Source organism: Pagrus major, chromosome 22, assembly GCF_040436345.1.
Source record: "Pagrus major chromosome 22, Pma_NU_1.0".
Lineage (NCBI taxonomy): Eukaryota > Metazoa > Chordata > Actinopteri > Spariformes > Sparidae > Pagrus > Pagrus major.
The window spans coordinates 4,453,889-4,478,033 of NC_133236.1; the positions used below are offsets into that span (position 1 = coordinate 4,453,889).

A 24,145-nucleotide genomic window follows, 5' to 3' on the forward strand; every position below is an offset into this window, starting at 1 on the left:
CTGCTGGAGGACCACAGAGGCCATCGTTACACAGGCCACTTCTGGAAACCTGGAAAATACCTGCGCCTCGAGGAGCAAGTTTAACAAGGACATTACTGTCAAATTAGACTTGTTTCACTGCATGCGACGCTTCACCAGGGAGTGCGTCTCGGAACATCATCCTTTGTTCAGTTCTTTTTGCCAGTTCCTCTCTGCAGCGTTTGTCACTGTGGACCAGAGTGACCTCCAGAAGCTAAAGGACGCTTACACCTTCTGTGGGATCTCTCCTGCTAATCCCACCAAGCAGCACATAAGGGAACACTGCAGGACAAAGGTGCCACAGAGCAGGGAACTGCTGCAGAGAGTAGAAGACGTCCTACATCACTTCTATCTGGCAAAGGACACGAGTGATGTACCCCTCTTTAAAGCGTCCATGATGAAGGTGTGGAGGATCCAGCGTATCCACATCCTGAGAGGCTGCCTGAGTGACCCTGAGGTGGGTGAAGGAATCCTTTACAGGTATGGTGGCACCTTGCAGCTCAACTACACAAAGGGCGAGGGCGCTGCTGTACCTGTCTGGATCCCTGTGAGAGGCACCTCTCAGCAGGAGGGCTTCCACTGTCACCAAGCCCAGTGGGTGACAGGCAACCGGGTGTCCTGCGAGCTTTTCCAGGCCCAGGCCATGACTGGAGTGGTCCGCTGGAACTTCCGCAGACTGGTGGACTTAAAGCAGCCTGATGTGGAGCTGCCGGCTGTGTTTGACCCCTTGTTGATTTTTGAGTTGAACAAATGCTCTCTGAAGGTCACAGGAAAGGCCAAATACCCAGCTCTGCAGACTTCACACAGGGACACAGGGGAGAGATTTGGACTAGAGTACGTGGAGCCAGGCTGCCGTCCTGTTCTTTTCAACTGGGACAAGGACAAGGAGACACAGCCGCAGTCCTCTTCCCAGGATGAAGTGTGCCCAGTGTGCCCTGCTGCTGTCGTGGACACAGACGCTCAGGTAATACAGATTAATCACTTATTGTCGATTACTGACTGACCAACAGACTGAGTGACTAAATCACTACATTTGATGCTATATTTCAGGAGACCAGCAGAACTGTCCAGGTGGATCCCGTGCCGGTCCTGTCTTTCCAGCAGTGCTCTGAAGCCCAGTCCCAGCCAACCTTGATACCAGCGTCTGCCACAGTGAAAGCAGAGCAGTCTTTGATGGACACAGGTCATTCAAATTACCCACCTACTATCCCTCATACACACCTAACAGTTAAACACAGGCACGGACACTTAGGGTGCAATTAGTATCATGATGGTTATGTTAATATATTGTCAATAAACAATAATAAGTGTTAGTCATAGTAATAGTGAATGTAAAATGTAAAACCTATAAGAAAAACACATGAGTAATTCAACAAATTGAACTTTAAATGTTTTATTTAACTTGTCACATATGTCACACAGAATTTTTGTTGCAACTGCAAAAGTAAAACTTAGTTTTAGTGATCCCTGTGTTCGACAGCACTGTGCCAAACATATTACTGCAGTATAATAATATGAGTCTTCTGAAATGTGTCAAAAAAACAACATAATAAGCACATGCTTGTTTTTTTCTTTTTTTTTTAGGCCTTCCAGGGGTAGCACCGCTGCCTGTATCCTCCTCTCCTCGGGCGACCCGCACTGGACCCATCAAGACAGGAGGCCTTATTCAAGTCCTGGACCACAGCAGGTGGACAGCACCAATGAGAGCTGCCATAGATGGACTTTTAATTAAGCATCATGGAGCTAGAGGTCTTTTGAAGCGGGTCGATGCAGATTATGCTGCAATCGTACAGAGGGCTTGCACCGACCCTAACAGCCTCCTTCATTCAACAACCTGCCAGCATATCTCCAGATATGTGAAGCATCTGGCCAAACTAAAAAACACCAGCTCATCCCTCAACACCAGCCCAGAAAAGGTTGTGGAGACACAGCAGCTTTGGCAGAGTTTGACCACAGGCAGCCAAACTGTAAGTGTGCCTGTCACAACCCTGCCTCCTGCAACAGTCAACCCTCCTCCTGTTGCTCCCTCCCAGGAGGTGTCACTGAGCCGTGCAGCATTGGAGAAGATTGTGGCGGACATCCTTGAAAAACAGCAACAACAACAACAACAACAACCACAACAACAACCACAACAGCAGCAGCAGCAGCAGAAGATGACCAGGAAGTGTTTAGCCTGCGGTCAGCCGAAGAGTCGTTATCTTGTTGATGGCTCTTCGGTTCATTTTTTTTTCCAAACACCGACAGTCAGATACTTTTACTGCTCAACAAAGGTCTTCAAGACCTATTCACATGAAGGCCTCACAAATCCAAGGATGTCCTTTGAGGATTTTGCTGCCTCTCCCTTTTTTGAGCGGGAGCTGGAGGCTGCCAGGAAGAGGGGTGCAGAGTGGAAAAGGGTGGCAGAGGAGAGGTCTAAGAGGAAGTCTGTGGTAAAGCTGCCAACTGGTCGTCTTTGCAGGTTCTGCCACCAGCCTCTAAAGCAGGGTCGCGACAGCCCTCACACTCATAGCTACTTCCCCGACGTGCCAGGGAAGTACATCTACTGTCCCTCCAGAGTCTTTTCTTTTTACAAGGAGCAGGGCATGGTTGAGGAGATGACTTGGGTAGACTTTCAAAAGTCCCAGTTCTTTGAGGCTGAAAGGGACAGATGGGTTGCAGAAAAGAGGAAGTGAGACAGTGTGGAGGAAGACACTATTTACTGTACATATTCTGTATATCTGTTTGAGCCTGTTCGTTTTGATTGTGTTTGTTTAATTATTAAGAATTCTGTTGTTTTCTTTATTTTATTTTTTACTTGTATTTTATACTCTGTATATGCATACAGAGTCAGTTTAAACTCTTCTGCTGTCAACATATTTGGAGATTTGAGATGCTAAAACAAATACCGTTTGTTAGATACAACTACCTATAACAGAGTCTTTCATAAATCCACAAAATCTGGCTGTAAACGTTTTACATGTTTAATCCATTTAGTCCAGAATTTAGTGAACACTTCTTTCTGAAGGCTAAGGGAGAAAGTAATCCTTTCCATGACATAAATGTTATTCACTATATCAATTCATGCTTGTATTGTGAGCAGTTCAGGAAGTATCAGGAAGAACCAGTGCCAAAAAGGGTTTTATCAGTGAACAGTCCCAAAATATATGCCAGTGATTGACGTCTTGAGAACCACACTGTCTCCAACATTTGGAATTCCCTCCAGAAAAATGTGCTTTCTGAGCTGAACGAATAACAAATAAAGCATTTCCGTCCAAATCCCTGCCAGGTATTAGAGTTAGTACATTTCCGCTTGAGTCTACACATATCAAGCCACATATCAAAAGATTGCCCTCTCTCTCCCATTTTTCTTTAATGTATTCTGTGGTGTTGGATTTCTTTTCCATAAGGCCTTTATAAGGTATAGAGATAACACCCTTGTTAGATTTGCTTTTGTAGACCTCAATAAATATTTTCAGTATTGGGTCATTGAAGCCTGTTTAATTCTTTATATTGTGTTTATGGCGATTGTGCATCTGGAGATATCTATAAAAATCATTTCTTTTCATCAGTTGTTTTTTTAAATAAATATCTTGGAAACATAATTCTGTCTTTCTTTAATTATTGGAGTCTGCAATAGTGATAGAAAATAAGTGATAAAGCTTGCACATTCATGAGCTCAGGTGTAAACATCTCTAAAATAAACAGTTGTTCAGAACTAGTATTACTACTTTTTGGAAATGAGTCTTATTTCCATAACTAATTAAATGGTGGCAGTTGTTTCTTAATTGTTTATTTTAACAATGGAATCAATAATAATTACCATAATAGTATTTAGTATTATAGATATAACAACACCAATAATAATTATAATAGTAATAATCATTAGATCATTTCTATTATATTTCTATAAATTTCTGTTGTTGTTAAGTTCAATTCAACCTTGACCAGTAGCAGCATGTAAAAGGACCATTCTTTCAAGTAGCATGATTATCTGACGTTTAATAATCAGGTGGCTTTATAACCATCCTAAAGATTTATTGTTTCACCATGATTTATTCAAATATCAGTGATCAAATATCTCAATAAATGTTAGAATGGATCGGATGTGATGTTTTTTAATTGTGCACACACTCTGTAGCAAAACAAATCCGAACCAAATGTAAGTCTTTTTGTTCGGATGAGGAGGGACGCGAACCCGGTTCTGTGAAGGTGCCCGTCTTCGTTGGCAAAGTCCTCTACGCCTATCCGCGGCTGGCCTCCGCGTGACAGGCGGAGATACTGTCCACTATACTAACGAGGACCGACTCATCCACGGTTTTGCATTGTGAGCGGGCTGCATGGGCCGTTTCAGCGGTTACCGAGAATACGCCGAGACTTACTGGGAAGCGTTTCCGCTGAAGGACAGTGACGCATTTTTGCTAATGTTCAGCTGATGATCGGCTACCAATTGAGGTCCTGTTGGCCAGGAAGCGAAAGGACAGCACAGCAGAACAGCAGTAGAACTCATCCTGGTCATTGGCCTGGCGCAAGTCGTCAACGGCTTGGTGGGCTTGAGGTTTGTAGTTGGTGATCTGTCTGAAGGAAGCAGGCTCGTTAGTGCGGAGCTGCTGTTGAAGACTCTCAGAGTACAGTCGTTTACACCTCTCCAGAAGAAAGCAGCGTCGTTAGTGCGCCGCTGCTGTTGAAGACTCCCAAAGTACAGTCGTTTCACCGCCCTTCTAGGCAGGCACGAAGATCCTCCACAGCCTCACTGTTCCACTTCTTTGGTATCCTCAGCACAAGCCTAGAGAGCTCCAATTTCGGCTCGCATGCAGCGATGAGGTGGACCATGCCGCGGGAAGGGTGGCCCTGCACTGCGCAGGGGATGGCGTGATATGCACCATCCATTGCAGTGTAACAACGATCCAAAGTATTCTCCTCTGTGGTCGGGCATTTGAGAAACTGTCCGTATATGGGGAGTTCATGGATTCCATTGGCTTTTTTTGGAAACGTTTGCAATTAGAACCATTGATGGTTATGAAATGTCCACGAAACCTATCCTTAACATTTAAAAATGTTTTCTGGCATTGGCAACGTTTGCGATTCGGTATTGAGGTGCTTTCCGCTGTACGTGTGCACATGCACCCTGCTTAGCGCCGTTTCCGTAGTGTAGTGGTCATCACGTTCGCCTAACACGCGAAAGGTCCCCGGTTCGAAACCGGGCGGAAACAGCTTTCGCTCTTCACGCTTGCACTGAACTGTTTAGTCAAATTATCAGTAAAACAGACCAAATGAAATTGGACAAAACACACGCACAAAAAGAAAACAACGCTGCTACCGTATACCACTGCGTACTTAATACGTTCTACTTGACAGGGAAGACAACATACAGGCACTAGCGTCCCCACTCAAAGAGTCAATGTTTCCATAGATTTTCCTACTTCCATTGCTTTTGAACTTACAGTACTGAAGTCTTCAGGCTCTTTTATCGCCGCTGAATGTTTCGTCCCGCAAGCCTTGCGATTCAGTGAGGAGGTGCATGAACGCGTGCACCTGCAGGGACAGGACCCCTGCGAGTTTCCGTAGTGTAGTGGTTATCACGTTCGCCTCACACGCGAAAGGTCCCCGGTTCGAAACCGGGCGGAAACACACTTGTTTGCTTATTATTGGTGAGTGTGAAAATCAAACTGTTGTCAGCCAAACCATCAGACAACCCCACAATGTGTAGCACTGGGAACACGTTAGTAGAGTCCCGAGACTTACTGGGAAGCGTTTCCGCTGAAGGACAGTGACGCATTTTTGCTAATGCCGCGGGAAGGGTGGCCCTGCACTGCGCAGGGGATGGCGTGATATGCACCATCCATTGCAGTGTAACAACGATCCAAAGTATTCTCCTCTGTGGTCGGGCATTTGAGAAACTGTCCGTATATGGGGAGTTCATGGATTCCATTGGCTTTTTTTGGAAACGTTTGCAATTAGAACCATTGATGGTTATGAAATGTCCACGAAACCTATCCTTAACATTTAAAAATGTTTTCTGGCATTGGCAACGTTTGCGATTCGGTATTGAGGTGCTTTCCGCTGTACGTGTGCACATGCACCCTGCTTAGCGCCGTTTCCGTAGTGTAGTGGTCATCACGTTCGCCTAACACGCGAAGGCCAGCCGCGGATAGGCGTAGAGGACTTTGCCAACGAAGACGGGCACCTTCACAGAACCGGGTTCGCGTCCCTCCTCATCCGAACAAAAGGACTTACATTTGGTTCGGATTTGTTTTGCTACAGAGTGTGTGCACAATTAAAAAACATCACATCCGATCCATTCTAACATTTATTGAGATATTTGATCACTGATATTTGAATAAATCATGGTGAAACAATAAATCTTTAGGATGGTTATAAAGCCACCTGATTATTAAACGTCAGATAATCATGCTACTTGAAAGAATGGTCCTTTTACATGCTGCTACTGGTCAAGGTTGAATTGAACTTAACAACAACAGAAATTTATAGAAATATAATAGAAATGATCTAATGATTATTACTATTATAATTATTATTGGTGTTGTTATATCTATAATACTAAATACTATTATGGTAATTATTATTGATTCCATTGTTAAAATAAACAATTAAGAAACAACTGCCACCATTTAATTAGTTATGGAAATAAGACTCATTTCCAAAAAGTAGTAATACTAGTTCTGAAGGATAACAACTGTTTATTTTAGAGATGTTTACACCTGAGCTCATGAATGTGCAAGCTTTATCACTTATTTTCTATCACTATTGCAGACTCCAATAATTAAAGAAAGACAGAATTATGTTCCCAAGATATTTATTTAAAAAAACAACTGATGAAAAGAAATGATTTTTATAGATATCTCCAGATGCACAATCGCCATAAACACAATATAAAGAATTAAACAGGCTTCAATGACCCAATACTGAAAATATTTATTGAGGTCTACAAAAGCAAATCTAACAAGAGTGTTATCTCTATACCTTATAAAGGCCTTATGGAAAAGAAATCCAACACCACAGAATACATTAAAGAAAAATGGGAGAGAGAGGGCAATCTTTTGATATGTGGCTTGATATGTGTAGACTCAAGCGGAAATGTACTAACTCTAATACCTGGCAGGGATTTGGACGGAAATGCTTTATTTGTTATTCGTTCAGCTCAGAAAGCACATTTTTCTGGAGGGAATTCCAAATGTTGGAGACAGTGTGGTTCTCAAGACGTCAATCACTGGCATATATTTTGGGACTGTTCACTGATAAAACCCTTTTTGGCACTGGTTCTTCCTGATACTTCCTGAACTGCTCACAATACAAGCATGAATTGATATAGTGAATAACATTTATGTCATGGAAAGGATTACTTTCTCCCTTAGCCTTCAGAAAGAAGTGTTCACTAAATTCTGGACTAAATGGATTAAACATGTAAAACGTTTACAGCCAGATTTTGTGGATTTATGAAAGACTCTGTTATAGGTAGTTGTATCTAACAAACGGTATTTGTTTTAGCATCTCAAATCTCCAAATATGTTGACAGCAGAAGAGTTTAAACTGACTCTGTATGCATATACAGAGTATTAAATACAAGTAAAACATAAAATAAAGAAAACAACAGAATTCTTAATAATTAAACAAACACAATCAAAACGAACAGGCTCAAACAGATATACAGAATATGTACAGTAAATAGTGTCTTCCTCCACACTGTCTCACTTCCTCTTTTCTGCAACCCATCTGTCCCTTTCAGCCTCAAAGAACTGGGACTTTTGAAAGTCTACCCAAGTCATCTCCTCAACCATGCCCTGCTCCTTGTAAAAAGAAAAGACTCTGGAGGGACAGTAGATGTACTTCCCTGGCACGTCGGGGAAGTAGCTATGAGTGTGAGGGCTGTCGCGACCCTGCTTTAGAGGCTGGTGGCAGAACCTGCAAAGACGACCAGTTGGCAGCTTTACCACAGACTTCCTCTTAGACCTCTCCTCTGCCACCCTTTTCCACTCTGCACCCCTCTTCCTGGCAGCCTCCAGCTCCCGCTCAAAAAAGGGAGAGGCAGCAAAATCCTCAAAGGACATCCTTGGATTTGTGAGGCCTTCATGTGAATAGGTCTTGAAGACCTTTGTTGAGCAGTAAAAGTATCTGACTGTCGGTGTTTGGAAAAAAAAATGAACCGAAGAGCCATCAACAAGATAACGACTCTTCGGCTGACCGCAGGCTAAACACTTCCTGGTCATCTTCTGCTGCTGCTGCTGTTGTGGTTGTTGTTGTTGTTGTTGTTGTTGTTGTTGTTGTTGCTGTTTTTCAAGGATGTCCGCCACAATCTTCTCCAATGCTGCACGGCTCAGTGACACCTCCTGGGAGGGAGCAACAGGAGGAGGGTTGACTGTTGCAGGAGGCAGGGTTGTGACAGGCACACTTACAGTTTGGCTGCCTGTGGTCAAACTCTGCCAAAGCTGCTGTGTCTCCACAACCTTTTCTGGGCTGGTGTTGAGGGATGAGCTGGTGTTTTTTAGTTTGGCCAGATGCTTCACATATCTGGAGATATGCTGGCAGGTTGTTGAATGAAGGAGGCTGTTAGGGTCGGTGCAAGCCCTCTGTACGATTGCAGCATAATCTGCATCGACCCGCTTCAAAAGACCTCTAGCTCCATGATGCTTAATTAAAAGTCCATCTATGGCAGCTCTCATTGGTGCTGTCCACCTGCTGTGGTCCAGGACTTGAATAAGGCCTCCTGTCTTGATGGGTCCAGTGCGGGTCGCCCGAGGAGAGGAGGATACAGGCAGCGGTGCTACCCCTGGAAGGCCTAAAAAAAAAAGAAAAAAACAAGCATGTGCTTATTATGTTGTTTTTTTGACACATTTCAGAAGACTCATATTATTATACTGCAGTAATATGTTTGGCACAGTGCTGTCGAACACAGGGATCACTAAAACTAAGTTTTACTTTTGCAGTTGCAACAAAAATTCTGTGTGACATATGTGACAAGTTAAATAAAACATTTAAAGTTCAATTTGTTGAATTACTCATGTGTTTTTCTTATAGGTTTTACATTTTACATTCACTATTACTATGACTAACACTTATTATTGTTTATTGACAATATATTAACATAACCATCATGATACTAATTGCACCCTAAGTGTCCGTGCCTGTGTTTAACTGTTAGGTGTGTATGAGGGATAGTAGGTGGGTAATTTGAATGACCTGTGTCCATCAAAGACTGCTCTGCTTTCACTGTGGCAGACGCTGGTATCAAGGTTGGCTGGGACTGGGCTTCAGAGCACTGCTGGAAAGACAGGACCGGCACGGGATCCACCTGGACAGTTCTGCTGGTCTCCTGAAATATAGCATCAAATGTAGTGATTTAGTCACTCAGTCTGTTGGTCAGTCAGTAATCGACAATAAGTGATTAATCTGTATTACCTGAGCGTCTGTGTCCACGACAGCAGCAGGGCACACTTCATCCTGGGAAGAGGACTGCGGCTGTGTCTCCTTGTCCTTGTCCCAGTTGAAAAGAACAGGACGGCAGCCTGGCTCCACGTACTCTAGTCCAAATCTCTCCCCTGTGTCCCTGTGTGAAGTCTGCAGAGCTGGGTATTTGGCCTTTCCTGTGACCTTCAGAGAGCATTTGTTCAACTCAAAAATCAACAAGGGGTCAAACACAGCCGGCAGCTCCACATCAGGCTGCTTTAAGTCCACCAGTCTGCGGAAGTTCCAGCGGACCACTCCAGTCATGGCCTGGGCCTGGAAAAGCTCGCAGGACACCCGGTTGCCTGTCACCCACTGGGCTTGGTGACAGTGGAAGCCCTCCTGCTGAGAGGTGCCTCTCACAGGGATCCAGACAGGTACAGCAGCGCCCTCGCCCTTTGTGTAGTTGAGCTGCAAGGTGCCACCATACCTGTAAAGGATTCCTTCACCCACCTCAGGGTCACTCAGGCAGCCTCTCAGGATGTGGATACGCTGGATCCTCCACACCTTCATCATGGACGCTTTAAAGAGGGGTACATCACTCGTGTCCTTTGCCAGATAGAAGTGATGTAGGACGTCTTCTACTCTCTGCAGCAGTTCCCTGCTCTGTGGCACCTTTGTCCTGCAGTGTTCCCTTATGTGCTGCTTGGTGGGATTAGCAGGAGAGATCCCACAGAAGGTGTAAGCGTCCTTTAGCTTCTGGAGGTCACTCTGGTCCACAGTGACAAACGCTGCAGAGAGGAACTGGCAAAAAGAACTGAACAAAGGATGATGTTCCGAGACGCACTCCCTGGTGAAGCGTCGCATGCAGTGAAACAAGTCTAATTTGACAGTAATGTCCTTGTTAAACTTGCTCCTCGAGGCGCAGGTATTTTCCAGGTTTCCAGAAGTGGCCTGTGTAACGATGGCCTCTGTGGTCCTCCAGCAGTCCCACAGAAGGTGGTCCTGAGGCCCAGGATCCAGGACCTTGAAGGCAGCACAGCAGTCCCTAAACATTATAAAGAAATTTCATTAGAGCTGTAACATTTCTGACAATATCTTTGTACAAAATTAATAATAAATAATAATAATAATGATGTTCACAGAAAACTATAATTTGCTATATTTTTACTATCTATTAATACTGTTTGTTATTTATTTGGACTCCTAACTAAAAGAGTCAGATTACAAAATGAAAATCTGAGCAAATGAAATAAGAAAGCTGACACAAAGACCATATAAAAACTAAGTGATGTACAACAAATCTAGTACAGTTTGGAAGTGGCACTTGTTCTTTATACCTGTCCACCCACTGGTAGCCTGCCTTCTCCACTCCAGCTGCAGTGTAGCGCTGAGCCAGGCCCTCATACATAGGCTGGAGTGAACGGTCGCACTCGGACTGCAGCATCACCCAGCTCAGGATCATCCAGTTCTCGTTCATAATAGCATAGGAAGACATTGTGCCGGACGACAGCACAACCTTCCTAGCTACTTTGCGGGTATGATCCGACCTGAGTGCCTGTCCAAAGGTCCCCTGGAGCAGCAGGGTGAGGAGCTCCTTCTGCCTCTGGTACTCATGGCCCAGGCAGTTGACCAGATAGTGCGAAGACACAGACACTCCACACCAGCCATCAGCATCTGAGTAGCCGCCAAATGGAGCAGGAGTGTCCGTCTGTCTGAGCAGCCCAGTGATGGTGCTCTGGCCATAAACCCCCGCCTCAGCATCCCTGATGTTCTGGACACTGAGCAGGTAGGCCAGGTGAGCTCTCTCATACTTCAGATGAAGCACCTCAGTTAACTGCTTGGCCATGTCCTCCGGTGATTTGCCACTGCGCCTCAGCTCATCCATCACCGATTTGCAGATGGCCTTTTTGTGGGTCAGGAAGGCTGGCACAATGTTGCTGAAGCGCTTTGGCAGCTTCTCCAACCATTGGGGCTTGTCAGCATGCCAGTACCTCTTACAGGCCTTGCACGTGAGACGTGAGGCTAATATATAGTACTGACCGCCGGTACCGATGATGACTCTGGGCCTCCCGACGCCTGAAGAAGCTACCTGAGGGGTGGGACAACCATGAAGGCAGGGCAGGACGTAGTTGTTTTTCATCCTCTCCATGATCGTGTGCTCTGGCTTCCAAATGAAAAAAGGATGAAGCTGAAAGAACTTGACCGATGGCAGCTCTGTTATGGAGTCAATGAGCTCAGGCTGAGGTGGGTAACGCCACAGGGCCAGCATGTTCATGGGGTGACGTACTGGACGTGACCCTGGCCACAGACCCAATGCCTCCATTTCAGTCTTCATCCATAATTTTTGTTGGCGGGAGCAGTTCCACTGTGCAACATCCTGATCGTACACTGGGACAGAGGCTGCAGGCTGCCTGATGTGAGGCGCTGGACGTGGAAGAGCTGTGAAACACAAACACATTAAAACACTACAGTACATACAGAGTAAGAGAAAAGAAAAGACAGCTCTATATCAATGACTGCTGCGGTTTACACAATGTGACAGATATTCATACCTTCATCAAGGATGATGTGTCCATGTGCCTCCACAGGGGCAATAATCTGAGATGAGGAATCTAGGATGTTGAGATACAAACAGCAAAGTTAAGATTTGGTGACATTTGCTTAAGATGTTCCTTATCAGAGCATTTTATAAACAAACATTTACCTTCAGGAGGAGACGGAGCAGCTGTGATCCCAGACTCTGAAGAACGGCGGGAGACTGGTTTTCTGTGCGCTTTAAAAAATTGTTGCAACAGAAACAGATGCAACCTTAAATAAAATTACTTAACACATGAATACTATAAAATACATAGAACATGTGATTTTTATCGGTCAAAACTAAACTGATATTTATGTGAGTTATACTGGAAGTATAAAAGCAATGCTTATGTGACGGTGTCATACCTTGTCCTAACACATTGGGCTCCTGATCTTCGACCCCGAGCTGTGGGGCAATGGCAAGCAGCTGAGGAGGGACTGGCAACGGGGCCTTCGCTGTGGCTGGGAGATTAAAAGAAGAAAATGTAAAGAAACATTGTACAATTAACATTACATTCACGATTGGTTCAAATTAAGAAGTCGAAATATAACAACCTTTCACAGAAGAAACACTATTGCCACGAAGCTCTGCAGGTCCAGAGACAGCAGTAGCTGTTGGCTTCTGTCTGTGTGCTGTAAAGACAATCTGTGTCATTTTCCTCACACTGAAGTTTGTTTATGCTTCACAATCTGTCTTTACCTGTTTTCTCTGGAGCTAACTGCTAGCAAGGACTGAATATTTTGATGAAATTGTGAATGAATGTTTTTTGATATGGAAATACACAATGATTTTTTTTCATTCTAAAAACAGGTAAAGCACAGAAATGACATCAATACTTAGTAAAAATACAACCCGACATTCAGAGATGTGGCTTGTTAGCCTATACCATAGCTAGGTGTTCGTAGACACCATGTTTTTTCACAAGCCAAATCCTTGAATGACAGTAAAATAGAAAGCATGCAAAAACCAAACTACTCACCATCATCGTCGACATGTTATATTCCTTAGGTCAGTGGGAGAGCGAAAGAACACACACATCAGAACAGGCCAGAACACGGCCAAAACAACAAACTAGTTGACAGAAAAAAATAATGGCAGGTGAATTCTGGTGAAAACAGAATCCTCCGTCCACACTGATGAAGAAACCTGTTGGTGGGGGCACCGCTGTGGCTCTGGGCACTGCTGCTGGTGGTCCTGAAAGCACATGTGACTTATTACCATTTAATCATGTACAGTGAGAGTTTTAAGAAGATATTACAATTAATTGGACAGGTTTCTCTATTTATTAAACTAGAATCCACTTACTTAGTTCAGCGTCAAATTTGGACGGTGATATATTCAGCATCCCCCTCTCCAGCTCCTCGTCTTCCTCCATCACTGAGAGATTAAACAATAACATTAATTATGCATCAGGTAAATTACATGTTCACATAAAATCAGCATTTGCATATTTTTCCACTAACCTATAGTGACGGATGGTGGCACGGAGACAGCTGATGTAGTTGAGGTTGCAGTTGGTGGTGCACAGGACTCAGCAGTCTGCTGCTTCCTGATGTACTGTTGCAGGTTGAACATCTTGCTATTCGGGATGCACTTGACTTTGAGGATGAAAGCCGCATAACCATCAGCCTTGTTCTCCCAGATCTGCTTCCAGGTATCCGCGGCCCTTGCTCCAAAGCCGACAACATTGTCGCCTTCTGAAGCCACGGGTGTCGCAGGCTTCCGGGACAACAGGTAGTCCCTCAGGTCCACAACTTCCTGGAAATTCCTGGCGTAATCCAGAAATGACAGCAGGCTGTCCTTGCTGTGTCCCTGGGGGTTGAAGGTGCCATCTCTCTCCTCCTCTTCTACCTTCCTCAACAGGAAGATGATGTAACCAACATCGTTCTCCAAGAGCCATCTGAACCTCTTTCCCTTGTACTTCCCGAACTGCAAGATGTACTCCCCAGTCACCTCCAGACAGTCTGACACATCGCCGCCCCTCTGAAAGACCTCAGTAAGGGCGTTCGTCCTCACTATATCATCACTCTGGGGCGGGGACCTGTCTTGAAGCAGAGGATTTTTCTTAATCCTCATGGCCTCATCTGAGGGGTCCTGCCGCAGGTGGCCCGATGGACCCTTCCTGAAGGACACCCTCATCTTTCCTGGGAAGAAGTTAATTGACCTCTTCATATTTCCTGTGCACAACCAAACACAATGGTTATTATACAGTAATAGTTCAAAATGTAATCTCACTGTTATAGCAACAGTTACTCATGCTAAGTGGGCCATACAGACGGATGTATCAAAATGTCTTAGTGTTACACCTTTTAATAACAAATATGCCATAACGATTAAACACGTTTTATATGAAGGCATTCAAACAGACATATAATATATTGGTATGTGATGTAGTATTTACCCATTCAATACGTACACTCTGTATGTACACACGGCTTTAGCCAAATGAATGAATGAATGAATGAATGAATGAATGAATGAATGAATGAACGAACGAATGAACGAACGAACGAACTTAACGTTGGATAATGACGGCACGAAAACAAGTAGGATTTTGATTAAGTGTGACAAAGACAATTGAAAACTCGACTCTCTCAACTCTTCAAGATGTGCAAAGTAGCGTTAGTGAAATGCGCTGTTGTCAACAGACTTGCCTGTTAAATGTCTAACTAGTTCACCTTAATGTACCTAGCTAACGTTACCTTAAGCTAGCAACACACCAATTACAACCTGTACTTGCGTAAACAACAACATCACATCAAGATTAGTTTAATAAAAGACAGAATAAAACTTACTTTTGATATATTCGACCGGGGGAAATGCAGTAGACGAAAAACTGACACTAGTACTGTTTGTATGTATGTATGTATGCAGTTTGCTTGTCAAGATGCCGCTATCTCCGATATCTCTCACTCTAAAGTCAAAACAAGTGTCCTTACTGTAATCATCCGAAAGGGGGAAACAGCGCCACCAATTTCCCACTTGTGGCCAAAAATATATTACATCCGTAGTGATAAGAACTACCATAGAGAATGAATGGGAAAAGTTAAGGAAGTTAAGGCTCAGTACTTTCGGCTCTCGCGCGAAAGGTCCCCGGTTCGAAACCGGGCGGAAACAGCTTTCGCTCTTCACGCTTGCACTGAACTGTTTAGTCAAATTATCAGTAAAACAGACCAAATGAAATTGGACAAAACACACGCACAAAAAGAAAACAACGCTGCTACCGTATACCACTGCGTACTTAATACGTTCTACTTGACAGGGAAGACAACATACAGGCACTAGCGTCCCCACTCAAAGAGTCAATGTTTCCATAGATTTTCCTACTTCCATTGCTTTTGAACTTACAGTACTGAAGTCTTCAGGCTCTTTTGAGGAGGTGCATGAACACGTGCACCTGCAGGGAGAGGACCCCTGCGAGTTTCCGTAGTGTAGTGGTTATCACGTTCGCCTCACACGCGAAAGGTCCCCGGTTCGAAACCGGGCGGAAACACACTTGTTTGCTTATTATTGGTGAGTGTGAAAATCAAACTGTTGTCAGCCAAACCATCAGACAACCCCACAATGTGTAGCACTGGGAACACGTTAGTAGAGTCCTGGTTCTTCTCGTCATCAGGGAAGCTAATCATTTGGGCACAAGGACATGCCGTTTTGCAGTTTTGGTCAATCAATCATCAGTAGCTGGTAGAAAACAAAGCTCTCCCCGTCGGGGAATCGAACCCCGGTCTTCCGCGTGACAGGCGGAGATACTGTCCACTATACTAACGAGGACCGACTCATCCACGGTTTTGCATTGTGAGCGGGCTGCATGGGCCGTTTCAGCGGTTACCGAGAATACGCCGAGACTTACTGGGAAGCGTTTCCGCTGAAGGACAGTGACGCATTTTTGCTAATGTTCAGCTGATGATCGGCTACCAATTGAGGTCCTGTTGGCCAGGAAGCGAAAGGACAGCACAGCAGAACAGCAGTAGAACTCATCCTGGTCATTGGCCTGGCGCAAGTCGTCAACGGCTTGGTGGGCTTGAGGTTTGTAGTTGGTGATCTGTCTGAAGGAAGCAGGCTCGTTAGTGCGGAGCTGCTGTTGAAGACTCTCAGAGTACAGTCGTTTACACCTCTCCAGAAGAAAGCAGCGTCGTTAGTGCGCCGCTGCTGTTGAAGACTCCCAAAGTACAGTCGTTTCACCGCCCTTCTAGGCAGGCACGAAGATCCTCCACAGCCTCACTGTTCCACTTCTTTGGTATCCTCAGCACAAGCCTAGAGAGCTCCAATTTCGGCTCGCATGCAGCGATGAGGTGGACCATGCCGCGGGAAGGGTGGCCCTGCACTGCGCAGGGGATGGCGTGATATGCACCATCCATTGCAGTGTAACAACGATCCAAAGTATTCTCCTCTGTGGTCGGGCATTTGAGAAACTGTCCGTATATGGGGAGTTCATGGATTCCATTGGCTTTTTTTGGAAACGTTTGCAATTAGAACCATTGATGGTTATGAAATGTCCACGAAACCTATCCTTAACATTTAAAAATGTTTTCTGGCATTGGCAACGTTTGCGATTCGGTATTGAGGTGCTTTCCGCTGTACGTGTGCACATGCACCCTGCTTAGCGCCGTTTCCGTAGTGTAGTGGTCATCACGTTCGCCTAACACGCGAAAGGTCCCCGGTTCGAAACCGGGCGGAAACAGCTTTCGCTCTTCACGCTTGCACTGAACTGTTTAGTCAAATTATCAGTAAAACAGACCAAATGAAATTGGACAAAACAACAAAAAGAAAACAACGCTGCTACCGTATACCACTGCGTACTTAATACGTTCTACTTGACAGGGAAGACAACATACAGGCACTAGCGTCCCCACTCAAAGAGTCAATGTTTCCATAGATTTTCCTACTTCCATTGCTTTTGAACTTACAGTACTGAAGTCTTCAGGCTCTTTTGAGGAGGTGCATGAACACGTGCACCTGCAGGGAGAGGACCCCTGCGAGTTTCCGTAGTGTAGTGGTTATCACGTTCGCCTCACACGCGAAAGGTCCCCGGTTCGAAACCGGGCGGAAACACACTTGTTTGCTTATTATTGGTGAGTGTGAAAATCAAACTGTTGTCAGCCAAACCATCAGACAACCCCACAATGTGTAGCACTGGGAACACGTTAGTAGAGTCCTGGTTCTTCTCGTCATCAGGGAAGCTAATCATTTGGGCACAAGGACATGCCGTTTTGCAGTTTTGGTCAATCAATCATCAGTAGCTGGTAGAAAACAAAGCTCTCCCCGTCGGGGAATCGAACCCCGGTCTTCCGCGTGACAGGCGGAGATACTGTCCACTATACTAACGAGGACCGACTCATCCATGGTTTTGCATTGTGAGCGGGCTGCATGGGCCGTTTCAGCGTTTACCGAGAATACGCCGAGACTTACTGGGAAGCGTTTCCGCTGAAGGACAGTGACGCATTTTTGCTAATGTTCAGCTGATGATCGGCTACCAATTGAGGTCCTGTTGGCCAGGAAGCGAAAGGACAGCACAGCAGAACAGCAGTAGAACTCATCCTGGTCATTGGCCTGGCGCAAGTCGTCAACGGCTTGGTGGGCTTGAGGTTTGTAGTTGGTGATCTGTCTGAAGGAAGCAGGCTCGTTAGTGCGGCGCTGCTGTTGAAGACTCTCAGAGTACAGTCGTTTACACCTCTCCAGAAGAAAGCAGCGTCGTTAGTGCGCCGCTGCTGTTGAAGACTCCCAAAGTACAGTCGTTTCACCGCCCTTCTAGGCAGGCACGAAGATCCTCCACAGCCTCACTGTTCCACTTCTTTGGTATCCTCAGCACAAGCCTAGAGCGCTCCAATTTCGGCTCGCATGCAGCGATGAGGTGGACCATGCCGCGGGAAGGGTGGCCCTGCACTGCGCAGGGGATGGCGTGATATGCACCATCCATTGCAGTGTAACAACGATCCAAAGTATTCTCCTCTGTGGTCGGGCATTTGAGAAACTGTCCGTATATGGGGAGTTCATGGATTCCATTGGCTTTTTTTGGAAACGTTTGCAATTAGAACCATTGATGGTTATGAAATGTCCACGAAACCTATCCTTAACATTTAAAAATGTTTTCTGGCATTGGCAACGTTTGCGATTCGGTATTGAGGTGCTTTCCGCTGTACGTGTGCACATGCACCCTGCTTAGCGCCGTTTCCGTAGTGTAGTGGTCATCACGTTCGCCTAACACGCGAAAGGTCCCCGGTTCGAAACCGGGCGGAAACAGCTTTCGCTCTTCACGCTTGCACTGAACTGTTTAGTCAAATTATCAGTAAAACAGACCAAATGAAATTGGACAAAACACACGCACAAAAAGAAAACAACGCTGCTACCGTATACCACTGCGTACTTAATACGTTCTACTTGACAGGGAAGACAACATACAGGCACTAGCGTCCCCACTCAAAGAGTCAATGTTTCCATAGATTTTCCTACTTCCATTGCTTTTGAACTTACAGTACTGAAGTCTTCAGGCTCTTTTATCGCCGCTGAATGTTTCGTCCCGCAAGCCTTGCGATTCAGTGAGGAGGTGCATGAACGCGTGCACCTGCAGGGACAGGACCCCTGCGAGTTTCCGTAGTGTAGTGGTTATCACGTTCGCCTCACACGCGAAAGGTCCCCGGTTCGAAACCGGGCGGAAACACACTTGTTTGCTTATTATTGGTGAGTGTGAAAATCAAACTGTTGTCAGCCAAACCATCAGACAACCCCACAATGTGTAGCACTGGGAACACGTTAGTAGAGTCCTGGTTCTTCTCGTCATCAGGGAAGCTAATCATTTGGGCACAAGGACATGCCGTTTTGCAGTTTTGGTCAATCAATCATCAGTAGCTGGTAGAAAACAAAGCTCTCCCCGTCGGGGAATCGAACCCCGGTCTTCCGCGTGACAGGCGGAGATACTGTCCACTATACTAACGAGGACCGACTCGTCCACGGTTTTGCATTGTGAGCGGGCTGCATGGGCCGTTTCAGCGGTTACCGAGAATACGCCGAGACTTACTGGGAAGCGTTTCCGCTGAAGGACAGTGACGCATTTTTGCTAATGTTCAGCTGATGATCGGCTACCAATTGAGGTCCTGTTGGCCAGGAAGCGAAAGGACAGCACAGCAGAACAGCAGTAGAACTCATCCTGGTCATTGGCCTGGCGCAAGTCGTCAACGGCTTGGTGGGCTTGAGGTTTGTAGTTGGTGATCTGTCTGAAGGAAGCAGGCTCGTTAGTGCGGAGCTGCTGTTGAAGACTCTCAGAGTACAGTCGTTTACACCTCTCCAGAAGAAAGCAGCGTCGTTAGTGCGCCGCTGCTGTTGAAGACTCCCAAAGTACAGTCGTTTCACCGCCCTTCTAGGCAGGCACGAAGATCCTCCACAGCCTCACTGTTCCACTTCTTTGGTATCCTCAGCACAAGCCTAGAGAGCTCCAATTTCGGCTCGCATGCAGCGATGAGGTGGACCATGCCGCGGGAAGGGTGGCCCTGCACTGCGCAGGGGATGGCGTGATATGCACCATCCATTGCAGTGTAACAACGATCCAAAGTATTCTCCTCTGTGGTCGGGCATTTGAGAAACTGTCCGTATATGGGGAGTTCATGGATTCCATTGGCTTTTTTTGGAAACGTTTGCAATTAGAACCATTGATGGTTATGAAATGTCCACGAAACCTATCCTTAACATTTAAAAATGTTTTCTGGCATTGGCAACGTTTGCGATTCGGTATTGAGGTGCTTTCCGCTGTACGTGTGCACATGCACCCTGCTTAGCGCCGTTTCCGTAGTGTAGTGGTCATCACGTTCGCCTAACACGCGAAAGGTCCCCGGTTCGAAACCGGGCGGAAACAGCTTTCGCTCTTCACGCTTGCACTGAACTGTTTAGTCAAATTATCAGTAAAACAGACCAAATGAAATTGGACAAAACACACGCACAAAAAGAAAACAACGCTGCTACCGTATACCACTGCGTACTTAATACGTTCTACTTGACAGGGAAGACAACATACAGGCACTAGCGTCCCCACTCAAAGAGTCAATGTTTCCATAGATTTTCCTACTTCCATTGCTTTTGAACTTACAGTACTGAAGTCTTCAGGCTCTTTTGAGGAGGTGCATGAACACGTGCACCTGCAGGGAGAGGACCCCTGCGAGTTTCCGTAGTGTAGTGGTTATCACGTTCGCCTCACACGCGAAAGGTCCCCGGTTCGAAACCGGGCGGAAACACACTTGTTTGCTTATTATTGGTGAGTGTGAAAATCAAACTGTTGTCAGCCAAACCATCAGACAACCCCACAATGTGTAGCACTGGGAACACGTTAGTAGAGTCCTGGTTCTTCTCGTCATCAGGGAAGCTAATCATTTGGGCACAAGGACATGCCGTTTTGCAGTTTTGGTCAATCAATCATCAGTAGCTGGTAGAAAACAAAGCTCTCCCCGTCGGGGAATCGAACCCCGGTCTTCCGCGTGACAGGCGGAGATACTGTCCACTATACTAACGAGGACCGACTCGTCCACGCTTTTGCATTGTGAGCGGGCTGCATGGGCCGTTTCAGCGGTTACCGAGAATACGCCGAGACTTACTGGGAAGCGTTTCCGCTGAAGGACAGTGACGCATTTTTGCTAATGTTCAGCTGATGATCGGCTACCAATTGAGGTCCTGTTGGCCAGGAAGCGAAAGGACAGCACAGCAGAACAGCAGTAGAACTCATCCTGGTCATTGGCCTGGCGCAAGTCGTCAACGGCTTGGTGGGCTTGAGGTTTGTAGTTGGTGATCTGTCTGAAGGAAGCAGGCTCGTTAGTGCGGAGCTGCTGTTGAAGACTCTCAGAGTACAGTCGTTTACACCTCTCCAGAAGAAAGCAGCGTCGTTAGTGCGCCGCTGCTGTTGAAGACTCCCAAAGTACAGTCGTTTCACCGCCCTTCTAGGCAGGCACGAAGATCCTCCACAGCCTCACTGTTCCACTTCTTTGGTATCCTCAGCACAAGCCTAGAGAGCTCCAATTTCGGCTCGCATGCAGCGATGAGGTGGACCATGCCGCGGGAAGGGTGGCCCTGCACTGCGCAGGGGATGGCGTGATATGCACCATCCATTGCAGTGTAACAACGATCCAAAGTATTCTCCTCTGTGGTCGGGCATTTGAGAAACTGTCCGTATATGGGGAGTTCATGGATTCCATTGGCTTTTTTTGGAAACGTTTGCAATTAGAACCATTGATGGTTATGAAATGTCCACGAAACCTATCCTTAACATTTAAAAATGTTTTCTGGCATTGGCAACGTTTGCGATTCGGTATTGAGGTGCTTTCCGCTGTACGTGTGCACATGCACCCTGCTTAGCGCCGTTTCCGTAGTGTAGTGGTCATCACGTTCGCCTAACACGCGAAAGGTCCCCGGTTCGAAACCGGGCGGAAACAGCTTTCGCTCTTCACGCTTGCACTGAACTGTTTAGTCAAATTATCAGTAAAACAGACCAAATGAAATTGGACAAAACACACGCACAAAAAGAAAACAACGCTGCTACCGTATACCACTGCGTACTTAATACGTTCTACTTGACAGGGAAGACAACATACAGGCACTAGCGTCCCCACTCAAAGAGTCAATGTTTCCATAGATTTTCCTACTTCCATTGCTTTTGAACTTACAGTACTGAAGTCTTCAGGCTCTTTTGAGGAGGTGCATGAACACGTGCACCTGCAGGGAGAGGACCCCTGCGAGTTTCCGTAGTGTAGTGGTTATCACGTTCGCCTCACACGCGAAAGGTCCCCGGTTCGAAACCGGGCGGAAACACACTTGTTTGCTTATTATTGGTGAGTGTGAAAATCAAACTGTTGTCAGCCAAACCATCAGACAACCCCACAATGTGTAGCACTGGGAACACGTTAGTAGAGTCCTGGTTCTTCTCGTCATCAGGGAAGCTAATCATTTGGGCACAAGGACATGCCGTTTTGCAGTTTTGGTCAATCAATCATCAGTAGCTGGTAGAAAACAAAGCTCTCCCCGTCGGGGAATCGAACCCCGGTCTTCCGCGTGACAGGCGGAGATACTGTCCACTATACTAACGAGGACCGACTCATCCATGGTTTTGCATTGTGAGCGGGCTGCATGGGCCGTTTCAGCGTTTACCGAGAATACGCCGAGACTTACTGGGAAGCGTTTCCGCTGAAGGACAGTGACGCATTTTTGCTAATGTTCAGCTGATGATCGGCTACCAATTGAGGTCCTGTTGGCCAGGAAGCGAAAGGACAGCACAGCAGAACAGCAGTAGAACTCATCCTGGTCATTGGCCTGGCGCAAGTCGTCAACGGCTTGGTGGGCTTGAGGTTTGTAGTTGGTGATCTGTCTGAAGGAAGCAGGCTCGTTAGTGCGGAGCTGCTGTTGAAGACTCTCAGAGTACAGTCGTTTACACCTCTCCAGAAGAAAGCAGCGTCGTTAGTGCGCCGCTGCTGTTGAAGACTCCCAAAGTACAGTCGTTTCACCGCCCTTCTAGGCAGGCACGAAGATCCTCCACAGCCTCACTGTTCCACTTCTTTGGTATCCTCAGCACAAGCCTAGAGCGCTCCAATTTCGGCTCGCATGCAGCGATGAGGTGGACCATGCCGCGGGAAGGGTGGCCCTGCACTGCGCAGGGGATGGCGTGATATGCACCATCCATTGCAGTGTAACAACGATCCAAAGTATTCTCCTCTGTGGTCGGGCATTTGAGAAACTGTCCGTATATGGGGAGTTCATGGATTCCATTGGCTTTTTTTGGAAACGTTTGCAATTAGAACCATTGATGGTTATGAAATGTCCACGAAACCTATCCTTAACATTTAAAAATGTTTTCTGGCATTGGCAACGTTTGCGATTCGGTATTGAGGTGCTTTCCGCTGTACGTGTGCACATGCACCCTGCTTAGCGCCGTTTCCGTAGTGTAGTGGTCATCACGTTCGCCTAACACGCGAAAGGTCCCCGGTTCGAAACCGGGCGGAAACAGCTTTCGCTCTTCACGCTTGCACTGAACTGTTTAGTCAAATTATCAGTAAAACAGACCAAATGAAATTGGACAAAACACACGCACAAAAAGAAAACAACGCTGCTACCGTATACCACTGCGTACTTAATACGTTCTACTTGACAGGGAAGACAACATACAGGCACTAGCGTCCCCACTCAAAGAGTCAATGTTTCCATAGATTTTCCTACTTCCATTGCTTTTGAACTTACAGTACTGAAGTCTTCAGGCTCTTTTATCGCCGCTGAATGTTTCGTCCCGCAAGCCTTGCGATTCAGTGAGGAGGTGCATGAACGCGTGCACCTGCAGGGACAGGACCCCTGCGAGTTTCCGTAGTGTAGTGGTTATCACGTTCGCCTCACACGCGAAAGGTCCCCGGTTCGAAACCGGGCGGAAACACACTTGTTTGCTTATTATTGGTGAGTGTGAAAATCAAACTGTTGTCAGCCAAACCATCAGACAACCCCACAATGTGTAGCACTGGGAACACGTTAGTAGAGTCCTGGTTCTTCTCGTCATCAGGGAAGCTAATCATTTGGGCACAAGGACATGCCGTTTTGCAGTTTTGGTCAATCAATCATCAGTAGCTGGTAGAAAACAAAGCTCTCCCCGTCGGGGAATCGAACCCCGGTCTTCCGCGTGACAGGCGGAGATACTGTCCACTATACTAACGAGGACCGACTCGTCCACGGTTTTGCATTGTGAGCGGGCTGCATGGGCCGTTTCAGCGGTTACCGAGAATACGCCGAGACTTACTGGGAAGCGTTTCCGCTGAAGGACAGTGACGCATTTTTGCTAATGTTCAGCTGATGATCGGCTACCAATTGAGGTCCTGTTGGCCAGGAAGCGAAAGGACAGCACAGCAGAACAGCAGTAGAACTCATCCTGGTCATTGGCCTGGCGCAAGTCGTCAACGGCTTGGTGGGCTTGAGGTTTGTAGTTGGTGATCTGTCTGAAGGAAGCAGGCTCGTTAGTGCGGAGCTGCTGTTGAAGACTCTCAGAGTACAGTCGTTTACACCTCTCCAGAAGAAAGCAGCGTCGTTAGTGCGCCGCTGCTGTTGAAGACTCCCAAAGTACAGTCGTTTCACCGCCCTTCTAGGCAGGCACGAAGATCCTCCACAGCCTCACTGTTCCACTTCTTTGGTATCCTCAGCACAAGCCTAGAGAGCTCCAAT

At 46.3% G+C, this 24,145-nt stretch overlaps 2 long non-coding RNA genes and 6 other non-coding genes across 8 annotated transcripts; 1 reads left to right on the forward strand and 7 right to left on the reverse strand.

Moving 5' to 3' along the window:
• Positions 1–931: 931 nt before the first annotated feature.
• Positions 932–1,687, forward strand: LOC141017877 (uncharacterized). The gene is made up of 3 exons (XR_012180686.1): positions 932–982; positions 1,069–1,201; positions 1,603–1,687. It is a non-coding gene; the product is annotated as an uncharacterized lncRNA (long non-coding RNA).
• Positions 1,688–8,706: 7,019 nt separating this feature from the next.
• On the reverse strand, positions 8,707–9,445 carry LOC141017880 (uncharacterized). The gene is made up of 3 exons (XR_012180688.1): positions 9,412–9,445; positions 9,193–9,325; positions 8,707–8,791 (listed from the first exon to the last, which is right to left on the reverse strand). It is a non-coding gene; the product is annotated as an uncharacterized lncRNA (long non-coding RNA).
• Positions 9,446–15,676: 6,231 nt separating this feature from the next.
• trnad-guc (transfer RNA aspartic acid (anticodon GUC)) lies at positions 15,677–15,748 on the reverse strand. The gene has a single exon. It is a non-coding gene; the product is annotated as a tRNA-Asp (tRNA).
• A 1,487-nt stretch (positions 15,749–17,235) lies between these two features.
• trnad-guc (transfer RNA aspartic acid (anticodon GUC)) lies at positions 17,236–17,307 on the reverse strand. The gene has a single exon. It is a non-coding gene; the product is annotated as a tRNA-Asp (tRNA).
• A 1,534-nt stretch (positions 17,308–18,841) lies between these two features.
• trnad-guc (transfer RNA aspartic acid (anticodon GUC)) lies at positions 18,842–18,913 on the reverse strand. The gene has a single exon. It is a non-coding gene; the product is annotated as a tRNA-Asp (tRNA).
• A 1,492-nt stretch (positions 18,914–20,405) lies between these two features.
• trnad-guc (transfer RNA aspartic acid (anticodon GUC)) lies at positions 20,406–20,477 on the reverse strand. The gene has a single exon. It is a non-coding gene; the product is annotated as a tRNA-Asp (tRNA).
• Positions 20,478–21,969: 1,492 nt separating this feature from the next.
• Positions 21,970–22,041, reverse strand: trnad-guc (transfer RNA aspartic acid (anticodon GUC)). Its single transcript has one exon. It is a non-coding gene; the product is annotated as a tRNA-Asp (tRNA).
• Positions 22,042–23,575: 1,534 nt separating this feature from the next.
• trnad-guc (transfer RNA aspartic acid (anticodon GUC)) lies at positions 23,576–23,647 on the reverse strand. The gene has a single exon. It is a non-coding gene; the product is annotated as a tRNA-Asp (tRNA).
• Between the last annotated feature and the right edge of the window lie 498 nt (positions 23,648–24,145).